At 34.7% G+C, this 17,138-nt stretch overlaps 1 protein-coding gene across 8 annotated transcripts in view; it reads left to right on the forward strand.

Moving 5' to 3' along the window:
• Positions 1–17,138, forward strand: part of LOC149806554 (guanine nucleotide-binding protein subunit gamma-1-like) — a 135,959-nt gene that overhangs the window by 24,578 nt on the left and 94,243 nt on the right. For 2 of the 8 annotated variants that reach the window (XR_016420526.1, XR_016420525.1), the window contains exon 3: positions 7,914–12,653. The exons of the other annotated variants lie outside the window; for them this stretch is intronic. The gene's annotated coding sequence lies outside the window, so the exon portion shown is untranslated. Of the gene's footprint in view, positions 1–7,913; positions 12,654–17,138 lie in introns of those variants that run through there. 8 annotated transcript variants of the gene reach the window in all.

The raw sequence follows: 17,138 nt of genomic DNA on the forward strand, positions 1-17,138 counted from the left end.
TTAATCTGCCAAAGTGTAGATAGACTTTTCATATTGGAACCTTGGCTGGCTAAAATGTGCATGCTGTTGCATAGCTATTAGTGAAGTCCTCATCAGTGATGAGTTTTGAAGACTTGGTGTCACACAGTACTTGTGTTACCACTTTAGCAGACAATGTTATTTTAAACAGATTGCATTGAACAATGTTTTCGTCCAGTAGCTTAGCATACACCCACACTTTCAATGTTTTACCCATTTTTAATTGTAAAAAGTAATTAATTTTAACTTGCTGCACTATCCTCTTGGCAGGTCAATGTTATGTTGTGTGCACATGTGCAGGATCCAGTAGTCACATGACATAAGCCTCCAACTGTACTGTATTCTTTGTCTCGATCGCTCTTGATGTCACCAGATGTAACCATTGAGCTGAACCTGGAAATGTGTTTTTTATTTTTACATGAACTAAATGGGTACCTAGTGGCTAATTTTATTACACAGCTTATTATCAATGGGTCGGTACCCAAGTACCCGGTTACCCATTGGCAGGCCTGCTAAAAACTCTCTGAGGGCATGGAAGTTACAGGAATGCATAGCCTTTACCTGGCTATTTGTGTACAGAACGGAAACTTGTACTATTGACCTTTCTACTGCTTCTTCAAAGGATCCTCATCCAGCATTATTATGGCTTCATTCCTGAAGAAGTCAACCTCATGTTTCACTCTGTCAAGTCTGGAATGGGTGGCTTGTCCTCTTTGACAAATATCACATTACTTTAGGAAAAATTAAAGGCCTGGAAGACGGGGGTCAACTTTTTCATGGGCCAGTGTCTAAACTTGACAGTTTTTATGTCTTTTTGTTGATTACTGTAAAGGCTGTAAGTCTTGGGACACAAAAAAATAATATTTTGCTGTGTCCTAAGACATAGCATGTAAAAAAAACATTTTCAGTGACCCAGCACTTATTGAACTGTTATCAAGTACCATGATTGATTTTGTTATTTTTGCATGTGCATATTTTATGATTTCTCCAGCACGAATTTAAATAAAAGTAAATACAGGCTTCAAAATTCGCAGGCTGGTCGAGTTTACCTGTGAGACCAGGCTGAACTCTAATGTACAGTACTTACACAGTGCAAAGCGTCACTCAAATCCATCCCAAACATATTAGATGCAGGTTTTGTTTTAATCATTGTTTCGACCAAATTGCATTCTTCCAGATAACATTTCAGCAGGTCCTTAATCGCTTTTTTCATTTAAGTTGAATCACATGTTCATGAGTTACTCATTTTCAATGATATAAGCGATCCTACAGACTGAGGTAATATTTATAAAAAGGTACACACATTTAATTGTACAAGGCACATAACCAGCATAACTTACATGTTCACGAAGAGTGGTAATAATAAAGGCTAAAATTCTCATTATAGATCGACTAAGATCATCATCAATCTGTGTTTTGTGTTTTGGCTGAAAACATCAAACTTTCCACACAAATTAAAGCTTGATGTTTCAGCGTCTTCTTTGTTGATAGTTGGTGGATTTGTCTTTCGTTTTCCGACAGTGATACAGGCCAGCTAATCATTAAAACTCTAAAATTTGCTTGTATTAAGAGAGAATTTTGACCAGCAACAAGACCAGTACATTGATGTATAATTGCCTAAAATCGGGAGGTTTTTCATGGCATTTTTAAAGCCTTGTTTTCACTAAATATTGATCCATCTTCCGAGTAAGGACGCATGGTTTCTTCCTGTGACGCGCCTTATTTTCCCCTTACGGCAAAGCAAACTACAACTCAGTTTTAATGGTATTAGGATAATTTTTGAAAGAATTAACTCTGAAACTTCATTATTTTATTTTGGAGATATTAAAATTTAGTACAGTGGTGCCCATGATTCGACTCTAAAGGATGTACTTCATCCAGCAGAATCTACTTCATTCAGCACGTGTTCAAACCTATGATGTACATGAGGTGGCACCATTATGTAAATACGTTCAGTAGCGTAATTGCAAGCGTTGAATTTAACCATATTGTTATTAGTTGTGTTGTCATGCTGCGATCAAATTTTGATGAGTTAGGTATTTACAATTTCATGGCAAAATAAAAATCTAATTAATGGTGCACTGATATAAAATGTCCAATGCAATGATGCATAAACAAACAATAATTGAGTCAATAGGGAGAGGTACTGTTACAGGAACTCATGATTGCTCAATTCTTGTCATCGTTCAATCAAATTATGCACAAATCTAAATTAGGCAGAACCAATAAGAAAACAGAAAATTAAATAAATTACTTTTCAAACAAGTTTATACAATTTCTTTTTAATAATCATACATGCCATGCCCATGATAAGTATATGTGTACTTTTTGTTAATATAAGTTTGCCTAAATAAATGCATTTAGAACTTACCACATGCATCTTGTGATGTCATGGAGTTGTGGCTTGGCTTATACACGAGTCATGCACTTTTTAGTGTTTATACCTGTTCAGTTTGTGGGGGGGGTCTTCTTATACACAAACGGGATTATACACGAGTATATATGGTACCCAAAATTGAGTCAGAGGAGGGCTCATACAATCAGAGAACTGGTTCATCTGATTTAACATCAGCTGAAAAAAGAGATGGAATGAATTTCAGTATGCCAGCCCTTTTCAAGACTTTCATTCATATTTTCTTTAGTATTTGTTGTTGTTGTTGTTGTAGGTTTAACGCCATTTTTCAGCACACGATAGGCTATACATGGCGGCCAGTATTAATGGTGGAGGAAGAACCCAGGAAAACACCAGAAAGAACCACCGACCCACAAGAAGCTATTAGCAAGCTTTCTCACATACCCACATTGGCTGAATCCGAGACTCGAACCCGCGCAGACAGAGGTGAGATGGCAGTGATCCGTAACGGAGAGCGCTTTAGACCACTCGGCCACTCGGGGGCCCCTTTAGTATTTGTAATAAAAGCTTTAATTAATAAAATGTCACATTAAATATGGCTTTGTTCATCATAGAAACATTTTACTTGTGGGGGGTAAGAATACAAAATTTCAAGAAGGGAATCGTTTAGGAAGTGCAGAACACAGAGAAGCAAAAATGGCAGAATCAGTTTTAATAAATCTTTTCTGGGAGGGTAATGGAACTTGCAGTGCCTATCATACCTCCATGCAGTGCCCTAATTAGAACTCCATTTTCAGATGAAGTGTCTTGGCTCAGTAATACTAAATGACCAGTAAGTATAGCAACAAAATAGCAAAATTCATTAACTTACAAGAATCAGTGATTTCTAATAGGGATGGCTGAGATATCCCAGGCTCAAGTTTGATGGCTGTAGCCATTTCTTTAAATGTTTTGCTCTCTTTTTATTCACTGAAGCTAAAACGTCATTCATCACAAAAGATGTTGCATGCTTTGTCGTATGTACTTTCTGGACATTGGGTATCTAAATAAATGATTTTAGAGAATTCATTTATTTACAAACATAGACTCTTGAGTGCTGTTCAGTTAGCATCATTATAAACTGGACTGTTTGGTGTCCTAACTGTTAGAGTATCCTCCTCGGATGCTGGAGGTTGTGGGTTCACCCCCTCCCCCATCCCCCACCCCGGTCAAGTCATACCAAAGACAAATATTGTACTAACAGCTGCCTTGCTTGGTGCTCAGCGTTAATAAGTTCAGACAGGTTGACCTAGTGTCAGGATAATATGACTGGGTGGGACATTATGCTACATGTCTGCAACATGATGCCCCAGTGCTAGACATCACTATAAACTGCCACACTGCAGACATCATAGTGATATTGCTGAAAAATTGTTAAAGCTACGTTAAAAATCCAAATCACACAAGTGCACACACATGAACAGAACATAAATATCTGAGGCAGAGTTAAAATCTCTAAATTATTTTAAGTGGAGAAATATCCCCTGGTCTTGACATGTTACCCACAGTTACATTTTCTCTGAATAATGGCACTGTGCAGTGAATTTTACATTCTCTTGCAATCTCATGCTTAGCATGCATCTAGGAGAAAAAGAAAATGTGGTTCATGAATTAGAAAAAGTGTGAGGAATATACAGATTTTTGGATGAACTCAAGACCGTTGAAAATATCGCAGTTCAGAAAATCATATTGCAATATGTATTGCCAGAACAGCAAACCACATTATACTGGTATATCATTGCACCACTAGCATCTAGTTGGTTTTAATGAGACTGGTGTTATCTGGTATCAAATATTGTTACCATGGTAGCCATCTTGAACATTTTGTTACTTGCTGTTGCTACTCCTCCAGAATGGATGTTAACAGTGACATGAATTTTGAACAAAAGATTTTATATCTGATTGGTCCTAAATGGAAATGGTGTCATGATTTCATCCAATATGGCCACAATAACAGCGATCTTGACATTTTTGTTATTGCTACTCCTGAATGGATGGTCTTGTTGTTTTTTCACCAAAAGATTTTTTAAATAATTTCTTCATGGTTCTAAATGAAAATGGTGCTGAGCTTACATCCACTATAGCCACCAGATGGCTTTGGCCCTTGGCAATCAACGTTTTATTCCCTGATCCAACCAGCAGCAGTCCCCTACAGAGTACAGGTAGAGGGATCACCCAGGGCAGAGATAGTCATCATGTATCATGTATACTCCCTTATAAGATAAGTCAAACTGCAAAATGCAGAAACCCAAATCTGCTTTCACATAATACGCGGGCAGATCTGTTTCAATGCAGTGCAGTTAGGAGTAGTAGTTGATCCATCTTCTGAACAACAAACAACAAAGACTATGATCTGCAGGTGCATTATGTTAGAGCAAATCAGAATCTTTTTTGTTTGCAGTTTGATGCAAGTTATAAGCAAGTATATACAGTATGCACCTGTATACCCAAGACTCGCTTACAGTGCTTGAGTTGCAGACTTTTACAGAGGGAGCTACTTCAAAGAAATGCTTTATTTTTTGCTTTGTATTCCTTCCATGAAGCTGAAATTTGGCAGAGTTGTTCTCAATAATATTGTTGACATAATGGTATAAATCATGCAACATGCATCAAAAAAAAAATTATGCATAAAGGTAAAAAGAATGATTTACTTTCCTTATTGCATTGCTTGTCATAAACCCATTTATCTATGTATTCTGCTGTTTGGTGGATGTAGATCAGTGGCTTGTTCATTCATGCATAGGCTGTAAATACCTGTCACTACGTCTTGAACTGCCCTTGATCCTTCATGTTTTGCTTCTGTAGATGCTATAATCAGAATCTTTTTTGTTTGATATATTTTTGTCCTACATGCATGTATATCTTTATGAAGAAGCCTCTCATACCAGTCTCATTTTGTAGAAAAGTTGTCTACATTATGATGTAGTTTCTTTCCTGTGTTTCATTGTTTGTCCAAGACGATGTTGAACTATATGCACCATTATCTGGGCTTGAAACTAACAGTAACTAACGAGCCCCACACTTGTAAATAGTATTGGTTGGGAAGGTCTAGTGAAAATTCAGTAGGACTAGTAAATTTCTCAGTTCTTTTGGCTACAAAGACATTAATGTTAGAACTTGTGGTTATTTCTGAAAAATATTAAAATACTATTTTAGATGAGAAATAATACTCTGTTACGAGTTTAACTATATGTACCATTATCAGGGCTTGAAACTAACAGTAATGAGCCGTACACATGTAAATAGTATTGGTTGTCACCAATGAGTGTTCTTGGGAAGGTCTAGTGAATATTCAGTAGGACTAGTAAATTTCTCAGTTCTTTTGGCAACAATGACATTAATGTTAGAACTTTGGTTAGTTCTGAAAAATATTAAAATACTATTTTAGATGAGAAATAATATTCTGTCACAGTATAAATATCAGTATATACAGTTTATTTCTTTAAGGTGACAAATATCAACTGCCATGGCAAAAGGTCAAAATACAAGACAACCAGATGGCACAAATTGTTCTACTAGATATGGGTCAAGACCATGTTTTAAATTATTCTTGTAAATAATCAAGGGTAAATGGTATTTTACCTGATGAATTTTACATAAATATCAATCTTGATCATGATAGAGTATTCTTTAAAATAGACATGATCATGATAGAGTATTCTTTAAAATAGACACAGCAGCCACAGCAACAATAACAAACAACTACCATTACTGCTACAATGCCACTAAAACTACTAAAAAAACTTTTATACAATAGGGTTCAGTTGATCAAGTCTCCCAGAATGTTGCTCACTTCATTGTTTTGCAGTAAGGGTAAGCAAGTCCTCCCAGTTTTGGTCTCTCGGGATAGTCTTGGGTAAAATTAACTAATTGCAATTATAGTGACATTTCAAATATTTTTTATAAAAAAAATCAAACAATTTACATGCATTGATAGCAGAAAGACAAGATACATGTAACATCTCGGATTACACCCTGGGGGTTACAGTTGTGAGTTGGGAACATAATTTGAAGCATGAGAATTTGCCATAGTGAACAGTGGAAGTAGCTGTGGTTTGAGAAGTTCTTCCTGATATTTGAATGCAGCTTTTTTGTTGTCTGTAATTTTGAGAATTGGGACAGAAATCCCTTTAGACCAAGGTCCAGTATCCATCTTTTTTACCTTTGGACCATTGTTTTCTTCATGATGTATGATTGCACGAGTACCTTTGCAATATAACGAATTGCCCCTTAAAAATGTGTGAAGAAATTAAAATTGTGCGCTGTCAATTTGCAACGAGATTAACATATTAGTATTAACATAGCTCAAGGTAATTTTACCATCTGTGCTTTGCATGGTTGGGCAAAGGTGACATGGAGTTTTCTGTACTTTTATGTCCCTGCTGTTGTAGTTCTAATGCACATAATGTAGACTGATTGTTGTCACACACACATAACACTTCTTGCCAATGTGCTGATTATGAAGATAAACAACTGCAAGTTTGTTTATTCACTGAAAGTTATTTTGTGTATACATACTTGTTGAAAGAAACTGTTAGGGTCTACTGGTAATACTTTTCTAATATAAAAATTGACAATCAAATCTATGAAAAAGCCAGAGGGGAATTACCACTCTCTGGTGGAAATCAGGAAGAAAAATTACTATTAGACCCAGATAATTTGTGCCCCAGAGTCCTGTGCACTCTCTCACAGTTGAATCATAACATGTATATTGAACCATGTATGTGAAAATACATGCAATAATGAGAAATGAAAAAGTGGGATCTAACTTGGTGGTCAGGATTTTTTTTATATTCTACTCAATTTTCTTTTTACGAATGTCAGATAAACTTAGAAATGTATTTTTTTGTCTGTTTTTGCTTCCAAAATATTGAATGCTGCTACATTTCATTATTGACATAAAATCTTTTCATCACAGAAATTCCTCTTTGTTTAAAAAAAATGTCTAACAAAATATCTCTTTCCTTAAAATGCCTGCACTTTCCCTTCCCACTTTAAGAAATTCTTAAATTTTAGAGGGAACAAATACTGAAACTTATTTATATTGGATTACATGCCTGGTGTCACTTAAGTGAAATATATGGACTATTTTGCCACATTGTGGAACCAGGCATAAATTGAGTTAAAACCACTGGACCAAATATAAATGATTCAGTTCAAAAGGTTAAGACACCAAAGATCCGGAAAGAATTTATTTGAACCTGTAGAAATTGTGTTGTTTTTCATTATTCCTAGTATTTTTTCCATGATAAGACCAGCAGTCCAGCCTAATACTTTTCAGAAAGTAAAGAATGTACTTGTCAAACAAAAATTACAGTAGTGAAAATTTTTTAAAAAATTGTTAATTTGGAAAATGTGCTTATCATCGGATAAATACACTATGCCTTGATACAAATGTTTGTTGTTTTTATTAGCACGTGTTATGTTTGTTGTATATTTTATGTTGCATGCTTTGTTTGCCTGTCTTATTTAGTTTGTTTTACTTTTTGTATTCCCTGCACAGGTCCTAGTCACCAACTACCCACCCAGTGTCTGATTGCTTCCCCTCACAACCACCATGCCATACCAAAACAAATCTGACCAGGTCAGCAAGAAGCGTACCGAACTTGAAGGCCTTAGAATTAATGCTAAAATGGACCGCATGCGCTTGTCGAGGACATTAAGTGAACTGATTGACTATTGTAATAGAAACGCAGCAGCTGACCCTCTGATTAATCCAGTGAAGGAGAACCCATTCAAAGAGAAGAGGACATGCCAGTTGCTATGAATTTTACATCATCATCATCATAGAGAGTGCCTTTCCATTGTTCTAGACTATTGACTGTACAGATACCTAGTTGGCATCCCGGGCTGATAGTTAACTTTTCTCTCAAATTAAAATGACACTGAACAAAATAGAAAAGAAATGGACTGAACAATGAATAATGACTATGAACGTTAATTTCACCCATGGCTGAAGGATTTCCAGTTGACTTTATGGTCTGAGTCAAACATTTTTTCCTATTTGACTTCACGAGATGTTATTAATGCATTGATAGTAATGTATATGTTGTCTTGAATACCAAACTAATTCAGAATAAAAACCATGGCACATTGCTGATTTAAAAAAATAATGCCAAGAGGTCTTTTGCAGCTCTGTCCTTCAGGGATATAAAAGGTTTTGCTACTTTCAATTTAATTGAAATTTATTGTTTTTTAATTTTCATATTAGAAAATTTTTTCAATAGGTCATACTTCAAACTTAAAATAGAGCATCTGGTATGAGAATTCTCTAATTTTGTCAAGAAAAATGCCATCATTTCTCATGTAAACAAACATCTTTTGCTTTTTATAGTAGCTTGCATGTCAGCAGGTCTTGTTGGATGAAAAGGAATTTGAAACCCAAGCTTGACCATATGAACATCTCAATGACAATTTGTCTTGTATTCTTGTTACATTACAAGTGCATTTCGCAACTACCCGGAAATATGTACTTCCTTTATAGGAAATGAGGTCAGATCCACACAGCCCATTACAGGAAGAATGAGGCTGTCATATATTTGGATTGTAATACATCATCAGGCAGTTACTTTCAAGCACACGCTGCAAGAGACTAATAAAACAAAGTTGCATCTGTTTGCATGGGTTTTTGTCGTGTCGGTGTAGAGTACCTGTTAAATAGCATGCGCTTAAAATGTGTTGTGTACATGTATTATAGACCTACTGAATGTAACATTGGTCAGTTGGAAATGAGAGTAGTTTGGTAATAAATATATGGAAATAGACCAATTCTTTTGAGCTTACAAACAATGGATGCATGCGGTATTAGATATTTTCAGTGTTTCAGTTACTCAAGATTATGCACAGAGCCATTGTTGCCCACATTTACTGTATATACTCGCTAATAATTGTAACCAAATGCAAAAGAATGTGGCTCTGGTCTGCAGTCATAGCAGATCGGGGTCTGTGCTATTTTTTTGTAATACTGATTACTCAATAAACTGCATAGACCAGATCTGCCGGTACAGTATGCAACAGTAAATCTTGGTCTATCACTTTGATGTATTGATCTGACTTGTAAGCTAGTATCAATGATAGATGTTTTACTCATTAAAATTTGTGTTGGAATCTTAAAGCGATTGAATTGTGTCAGACAAAATCATCGCAACTATTTTTTAAATCAATCTGTCACTTTAAACCAAATATACTTCTCAGGGCTTCTGTGGATTCAGGTGAAGTTAGCTTACAGAGTTACAATTAGTGCAGACAATACATGCAAAATATTTTTTTTTTTAAACTAGTAACAAGTGACACAATTCAGATGAGCTTTGAAATACTTGCAGGGTTGCATCAATAGGATTCAAATAAGTTTAATAGAAGTTAATATTTACAAGATGAACAGTTTATATTCTTTCTTGAAAAATAATACATTTAAGGCAGCCACAGGAAAGATTTCTGGAGAAAACAAAACCCTAGTTTTAACATCTGTGTTACAAAGTGTGATATACATTTAAGGATCAGACTCAATTGTTCTTGAATTTGCTACTTGAGATTGTGAAATGGATGCATTAACTCTGCCATTGCATTGTTATCACATGTTCCTATTCACTTGGAATGCACATTCAAGCTACATTATGTTCATGCAAGTCTGTGGTTTGTATTTGTACTATTTATTATAGAAAACTTGATACAGTTTAACAATGAGTGTTTATGAATGCACACATTACACAGTGACCACACACAAGTAATGCATTTTGTCTGTAGCACTTCTCTCATTCAGGTCTAGCAGCCAGTGGAATCTTTTGTTTATTATGAGTTTTTAGCCCAATTTGTTTTAAAATACTATGCTTTAAATTGATGTTCAAACTTTTGTCCATTTATTCCAAACATTTTGATACTTGTTCAGGTTCTGTTGAAAAGGATGACGATTCTGAGCTTGTATCATTGCAGTGTGTATTGATTAGGAAATCAACATAATATGGATCTAAGATTTCAGTAAAGAAAAGAAAGTTTTGAATATATTTTGTTAATCCGTAATAAAATTGAGCAGAATGTTATTTTGCTTATTGTGTGAATTATCATCACAAGCCACAGACAGCATTCTGCTACATTTGTTTATCACCTGTGACAGATTTTCTCATTTTTCATGAGCTTTCATTAATAAAAATAAGTCATCAGCAATACAATGTTACGCTCTTGTATACATCAATGAAAGTACCCATTTTATCAATATACAAGTGTCAGTTTGGAAGAGAATATTTTACCTGTGCTTGCAGTGAATCAATGTATCCCCTAGGGGTGCAAGACTGAAAGTCAAAAATCACCTTGGTGTCAAAACTGGGGGTCAGACTGAGTTAAAAACAAACTTTGGTATCAAAACTGGGGGTCAAATTAAAAATTTGTGGGTCTTTGAAGCGCAGATGAGGGTAAAGGGAAACACTGCAGTGAATGGTTACCGGTAAGCAAGTTTATGCATGTTCATAAAAAATGAGGAATTCTCTGGACAGGCAGACAGGGATGATAAAGGACTGTAATGAATTGTCACCCATGTCTTGTGATGTGCATAAATTGTTAAGATTTATAAGTATGTGTGCAAGTGTCATAGAGAAGTTTGTGAAGTAGTGTTTGTTGAACTGATGAGATATAATTTAAGTTAATGAAAAGATATGGTGGTCCCCTGATGAAGTTACACACTTCTGACGAAATACAGCAGAGGGTGTTCGGATGGTAAAAATACAATATACCTATGCCAAGCTAAGTGATAGCTGATCATGGCTCAATATTCTTAATTAGCATTTAACAAGGTTAATGACTGCTGGTTTTCTTGTGCTTTGTTTTCATATTTCTAGATGTAAAATGTTATTAATGCTGTTGAAATAATGATATGTTTGCTCAGTACTGTTCCAGGGTATATGTAACCAAATGTTTCTTCTATGGATCATTGAGACCTTGTTTTTGTCCAGTTTGAACTTGTTCACTGAACAATGGATTGATTTCATGATGTATTATTATTCATATAGCTTGTTCTTCCATTCTTGAAATTTATGATGCATTTTACCAGTTAGCAGCAGCTCTGGTTACTAAACAGAGTTATAGACTATATTATATCAGTGAATTCATTTGGTATACAGCAGAGTAAAAACTTTAATGTTTAAAGGACAAAAGACAATTTGGAGTTCACCCCTTGGCTTACAGTTTTGTTAACAATTACATTTGGTAACAAACATTTGAATCATTATGTAACTGACAGACTGAAACAGAATACATTCGGTATGGTTTGCAGATTCCAGATTAAATGTAAGTGGATGTAAATGAACTGAGGGACCTTCATTGTATCTGTATATTTGTATTTTCAGTGGTTTGCTGGTTAATATCTCTATGTTGCAAAGTCTGATATTCATCTAAAATAAACTGTACAGAATGCATGTATGCTGGTTCCGAAAATATTTGATGGTGCTGACTAATTTTCTGTAACTTAAATATTTGAAAAGAAATCCTTTCTTGTGTTCAGTATAATTTGGTAAGAACTTGTTGCATATTAAGTTCTTCACCATCAGTAGATTCATTTTTTTAAAGCTTGTTTTTCATGTACAGGTGGTACTTAGCTAAAGCAGTTTAACATTGCTGTAATTACACCTCAAGTTACAAGAACAGCTTAACTTGGCATGATGGAAAAGGGTGGGATTTTTATAAATTAGATTACTTTAAACTATTTGCACAATACTGCTGTATATGTAAGACTTAAGCTAGAAAGTTGATAATTTTGCACATTTGAAATTATCTGGAGTACAAACTTGGCTCTTCTTTTAGAATCAATAGTCAGATGATACTCTCAAGATGCAGGCATTGCTCATAATTTGAAGATGTGTTGTTTGGAGACCCAATATTTTAAAACTGCAGTTTGGATGAATGCAACTTTATAAAGTTACTGGTAGCCAGGTATGATATATCACATTATTAATTGATGAGCAAGTAATCCCATTTTGTTGTATTTCTGAGTCCATGATACATTTCTAACACTGTGAATTAAGTTGTCAACACTGTATGTATTTTATTGTATTAAACTTTTAGATTTTATTTGGCTCGAACAAAAAGATCAAAAGAATGTAGTAAAATGCAACACCACTCCTTTTTGTTTTTGTATACACTACACTTTGTATATAAATTGTTCATAACTTTGTACTGGCAAGGGATTTATAAAGTACAGTCAGTATTTATATGAATTAAATGATTTTGTTATGCAATAAAGTTTATCTTTTCTCCAGAGTGTCATTTTTTATGAATTTTTCTGAATTTAAATCAGTATTTTATTTTCTGTTCTGTATGCACTGAGCAATAAAAGTGACCAGTAATTGAACCATTCATGATTTTGTTGAAGCATAATGCAGATAGAAGAGCCAGTCATATATTTGTAAAGGCCAATCCAAATGGAAGAATCTTTCATCGACATATATTTATAAAGGCCAGCTTGAATGGATGAACCATTCATGTACATATATTTGTATAGCCCAGTTGAAATGGAAGAGCCATTGTGTATTTGTAAGGGCCAGTCCAAATGGAAGAAATCTTCATAGTTATGTAAAGGTCTGTTCAAATGGAAGTACCATTCATATATAGTAAGGGCCAGTCTGAATGGAAGAACTGAATGGAAATGGTCTGTGCATATATTTATAAGGGTCAGTATAAATGGAAGAACTGTTATATTTGTAAAGGCCAGTCCAAATGAGACTGTTCATGTATTTGTTAAGGCCGGTCAAAATGGAAGAATCATTCATGTAATTGTAAAGGCCAGTCTGAATGGAAGAATCATTCATGTATTTTTAAAGACCAGTCTGAATGGAAGAACCATTCATGTATTTTTAAAGACCAGTCCAAATGGAAGTGCTGTTCATATATTTGCAAAGTTAAATCTAAATGTTCATGTATTTGTTAAGGCCAGTCCAAATGGAAGAATCATTCATGTATTTGTAAAGGCCAGTCTGAATGGAAGAACCATTCATGTATTTTTAAAGACCAGTCTAAATGGAATGTTTGTGTATGTGTAAGGGCCAGTATGAATGGAAGAACTGTTCATATATTTGTACAGGCCAGTCCAAATGGAACTGTTCACATATTTGTTATGGCCAATCCAAAATGGAAGAACCAACCGATTCATATATTTATAATTGCCAGTCCAAATGGAAGAACTATCCATGTTTTTGTAAAGGTTAGTCCAAATGGAAGAACTATCCATGTTCTTGTAAAGGCCAGTCCAAATGGAAGAACTGTTGAAGCATTTGTAAAGGCCAGACCAGATGGAAGAACCATTCATGTATTTCTAAGTGTCAGTCCAAATGGAAGTGCTGTTCATATATTTGCAAAGTTAAATCTAAATGGAAGAACTGTTCATGTATTTGTTAAGGCCAGTCCAAATGGAAGAATCATTCATGTATTTGTAAAGGCCAGTCTGAATGGAAGAACCATTCATGTATTTTTAAAGACCAGTCTAAATTGACTGTTTGTGTATGTGTAAGGGCCAGTATGAATGGAAGAACTGTTCATATATTTGTACAGGCCAGTCCAAATGGAACTGTTCACATATTTGTTATGGCCAATCCAAAATGGAAGAACCAACCGATTCATATATTTATAATTGCCAGTCCAAATGGAAGAACTATCCATGTATTTGTAAAGGCCAGTCTAAATGGAAGAATTGTTGAAGTATTTTTAAATCTGTCCAAATGGAAGGTTTATTAATGTATTTGTAAAAGCCAGTCCAAATGGAAGAACTATCCATGTTTTTGTAAAGGTTAGTCCAAATGGAGGAACTATCCACGTTTTTGTAAAGGCCAGTCCAAATGGAAGAACAGTTGAAACATTTGTAAAGGCCAGACCAGATGGAAGAACCATTCATGTATTTCTAAGTGTCAGTCCAAATGGAAGAACTGTTGAAGTATTTGTAAAGTCTGTACAAATGGAAGGTTTATTAATGTATTTGTAAAACCAGTCCAAATATATTTGCAAAGTTAAATCTAAATGGAAGAACTGTTCATGTATTTGTTAAGCCAGTCCAGATGGAAGAACCAGTCATGTATTTTTGTTCAAATAGAAGACTAATCAAATTATTTAAATAAAATAGCTCTTCATATTGAAGTAAGATTGGATCATAGTGAAAGTTGCAGACAGAAAATAAATGGCTTTAATCCAGGAAGAAATTTGATAACATTTTGTCATTTTTTCTTGCATTCTCATATTTTTCTTACTTTCAGGGTTTGAAATACAGAGAAGAAAGTAGCAAATTTGATGTTTTCTGGTTTTACTACTTGTGAAAAATATTGTAGAAAGTTTTCCCTACTGAAAAGATGATTGCTAGAGACACTTTTGCCTCATGACAAAATGTCATTTTGCTACTAGCAAAACTTGCCTACCAGCAAATGGCATCTTGTCAATTCTGATTGATAATACAAACTCTATTTCACTTTTTTCATAAATTGACAGTATATTTCCAATACTTAAGTACTAAATTAGTTTAATTCATTATCCTGAGAAACTACCCTCTATATTGTTTTAATGACAAGTTGCAAATTCATTATCTTGAGAAACTACCCTCTATATTGTTTTAATGACAAGTTGCTGTTTGCTTGAAATGGTCTGATTAGAGTAGACATCCTCACTGTATTGAACCATTTCTCATCATCTTGATGGTGTTGTAACATTTATTTGAGTGTTTTATTAAAGTGAGTGCTTTTCTTAACAATTGTATGCCTGATATCTTCATAGTGATAATCATTTCAAGATGCTCCATTGATCTAGAAATGATGTTAAGTTGAATAATCTAGGACTTGTATATTTGCTATCAGCCAATCAATGTGCATTTAACATGTCTAAAAGCACGAGGGAGGACATCCCCCACTTCAGTGAGCTATTTAAATGTTAGTACTGATATCTCAGTTTAGTGCAATAAAGTGCACTGTTTTCCGTTCAGATCTCATTCAACATAATGTCAAGTGGGCATGTTCATGACCATGTTGATGGGTAATGTTGTTAAATGCCAGTTTTCCTTTAAAGTGGGGAACTTTATCTAATTTTGTGTAGGCAAGAAAGTCAAACATCAAAATGAAACACTGATGCTAAATTTATTGCACTTCGACAAATTTAGTTTGAGATAATCAATGTCAGTATTTGAATAACTTGTCAAGTTGGTGTGAAATAAAAATTGTACAGACCAGATAACTAGTATAGTCACAATATTGGCCTTGAAGTCTTATTGCTACTCTTCCTCAATGGAAAGTCATGACGTTTGTTTAGAAATAAGCCTGAATGCTGCCATCACACATCCTAGAATAGATCCTGTTGTGTGTTTCTTAATATAGTAGTTTTCAATCAACAGCTTTACATCCATTTTGTTCATTTAAACCTAGCCGACACTGGGCATCAATGTTTATTATCTTTAGGCCTTACAGATATCAGTTTTTCTTGTACAGAGAAATGCTTAAGGACACACGGTACTAATTATACGGAAGAACTGTGAACCAGTCTAGAAATGGGTGAAGAAATGATAGAGCATTTACAGGTTTGGTGGTCCATAATTGGTTAATAATGAAAATTAAAATTTTAGGAAAAATATCTTTTGAGAGCTTGTCCTATATGTAATGTAAAAAAAATATTGACAAATTTCTACTGATACAATTTTAGCATTTTTACAGGCTTGACTCAGGAGTACTCAATACTGAAAGTAGCACCTGATTCATTTGGTGCAGAATCAATAACACGTGTTTCATGCACATGTATGTAAACAAATTGCCGCGGGTCATATGGTGTTCTCCACACATAAGCTTGCACCAAGGTTAGATGTGCACGAAAAATTATAGGTGTCATTATCAGCACCCATAAATTTTAAGTTATTGAATTTTGAATATGACAGTGTTTCCATATGTTTACCATTGGAGTGGAATTAGTACCGTGAGTCCTATATGCGACCTATACCATAATAGGAGCTTGTTGTTTCCATGGTTACCACGTGCATCCAGGGTATCAATTTGGTGGTTTTTACATATGACAATGATAATGGAGTCTTTTTATCATGGTTTGCATGTGATTTTGGAGAAAAATTCTATACAAAAGACAGATGGGGATGGTTTTATACACTGGAGAGTGGAAGTAGATAGCTCTGGCCATAGGGAAAAGAGCACAGTATGGCCTGATGGCAGAATTTCATATGATGGTACCCACAGATTGGCCTGTATGGTTAAATACCATTTAACACATGCAATAATTCCCCAAAATGGGGTGGGGTGGGGTAGATTTTATATGTAAGCCACTTATGTCACAATCACTTATGTATCAGTACTGATCATTTAACTTTAGAGACACACTCAGCAGATCAAAGCAGAGAACATTGTAAAAATAAGGACTGTGCACAAAACTGCACATGCTGCATTGCCTCAACCTGTAAATTGAATTATTATATGTCGAGTCACATTGAATATCAATTATACCGGTCTTATTTCTTATCCTAGAATTAAACTCCTTGACACCTATTCTATGTTCAGCATGTTTCTCATATTGGTACATTACATTTTTGGGCAAACAGTATTGGAACTTTTCTGCATTCCTTTTGCTGAGGGAGCAGGGAGGGACATTTTCACTTAAAATAATAGTTTTCAATCCTTCATTCCCAATATAAGTCTGCAAAAGTCCTATCTGTATTGCATTCTTTACACAGGCAGTTTTTCTTCCCCAACCTCCCTTCATACAGTTGAAACATTCT

This window comes from Sinohyriopsis cumingii, chromosome 1 (assembly GCF_028554795.1).
Source record: "Sinohyriopsis cumingii isolate HCF-2022 chromosome 1, ASM2855479v2, whole genome shotgun sequence".
Taxonomy (NCBI): domain Eukaryota; kingdom Metazoa; phylum Mollusca; class Bivalvia; order Unionida; family Unionidae; genus Sinohyriopsis; species Sinohyriopsis cumingii.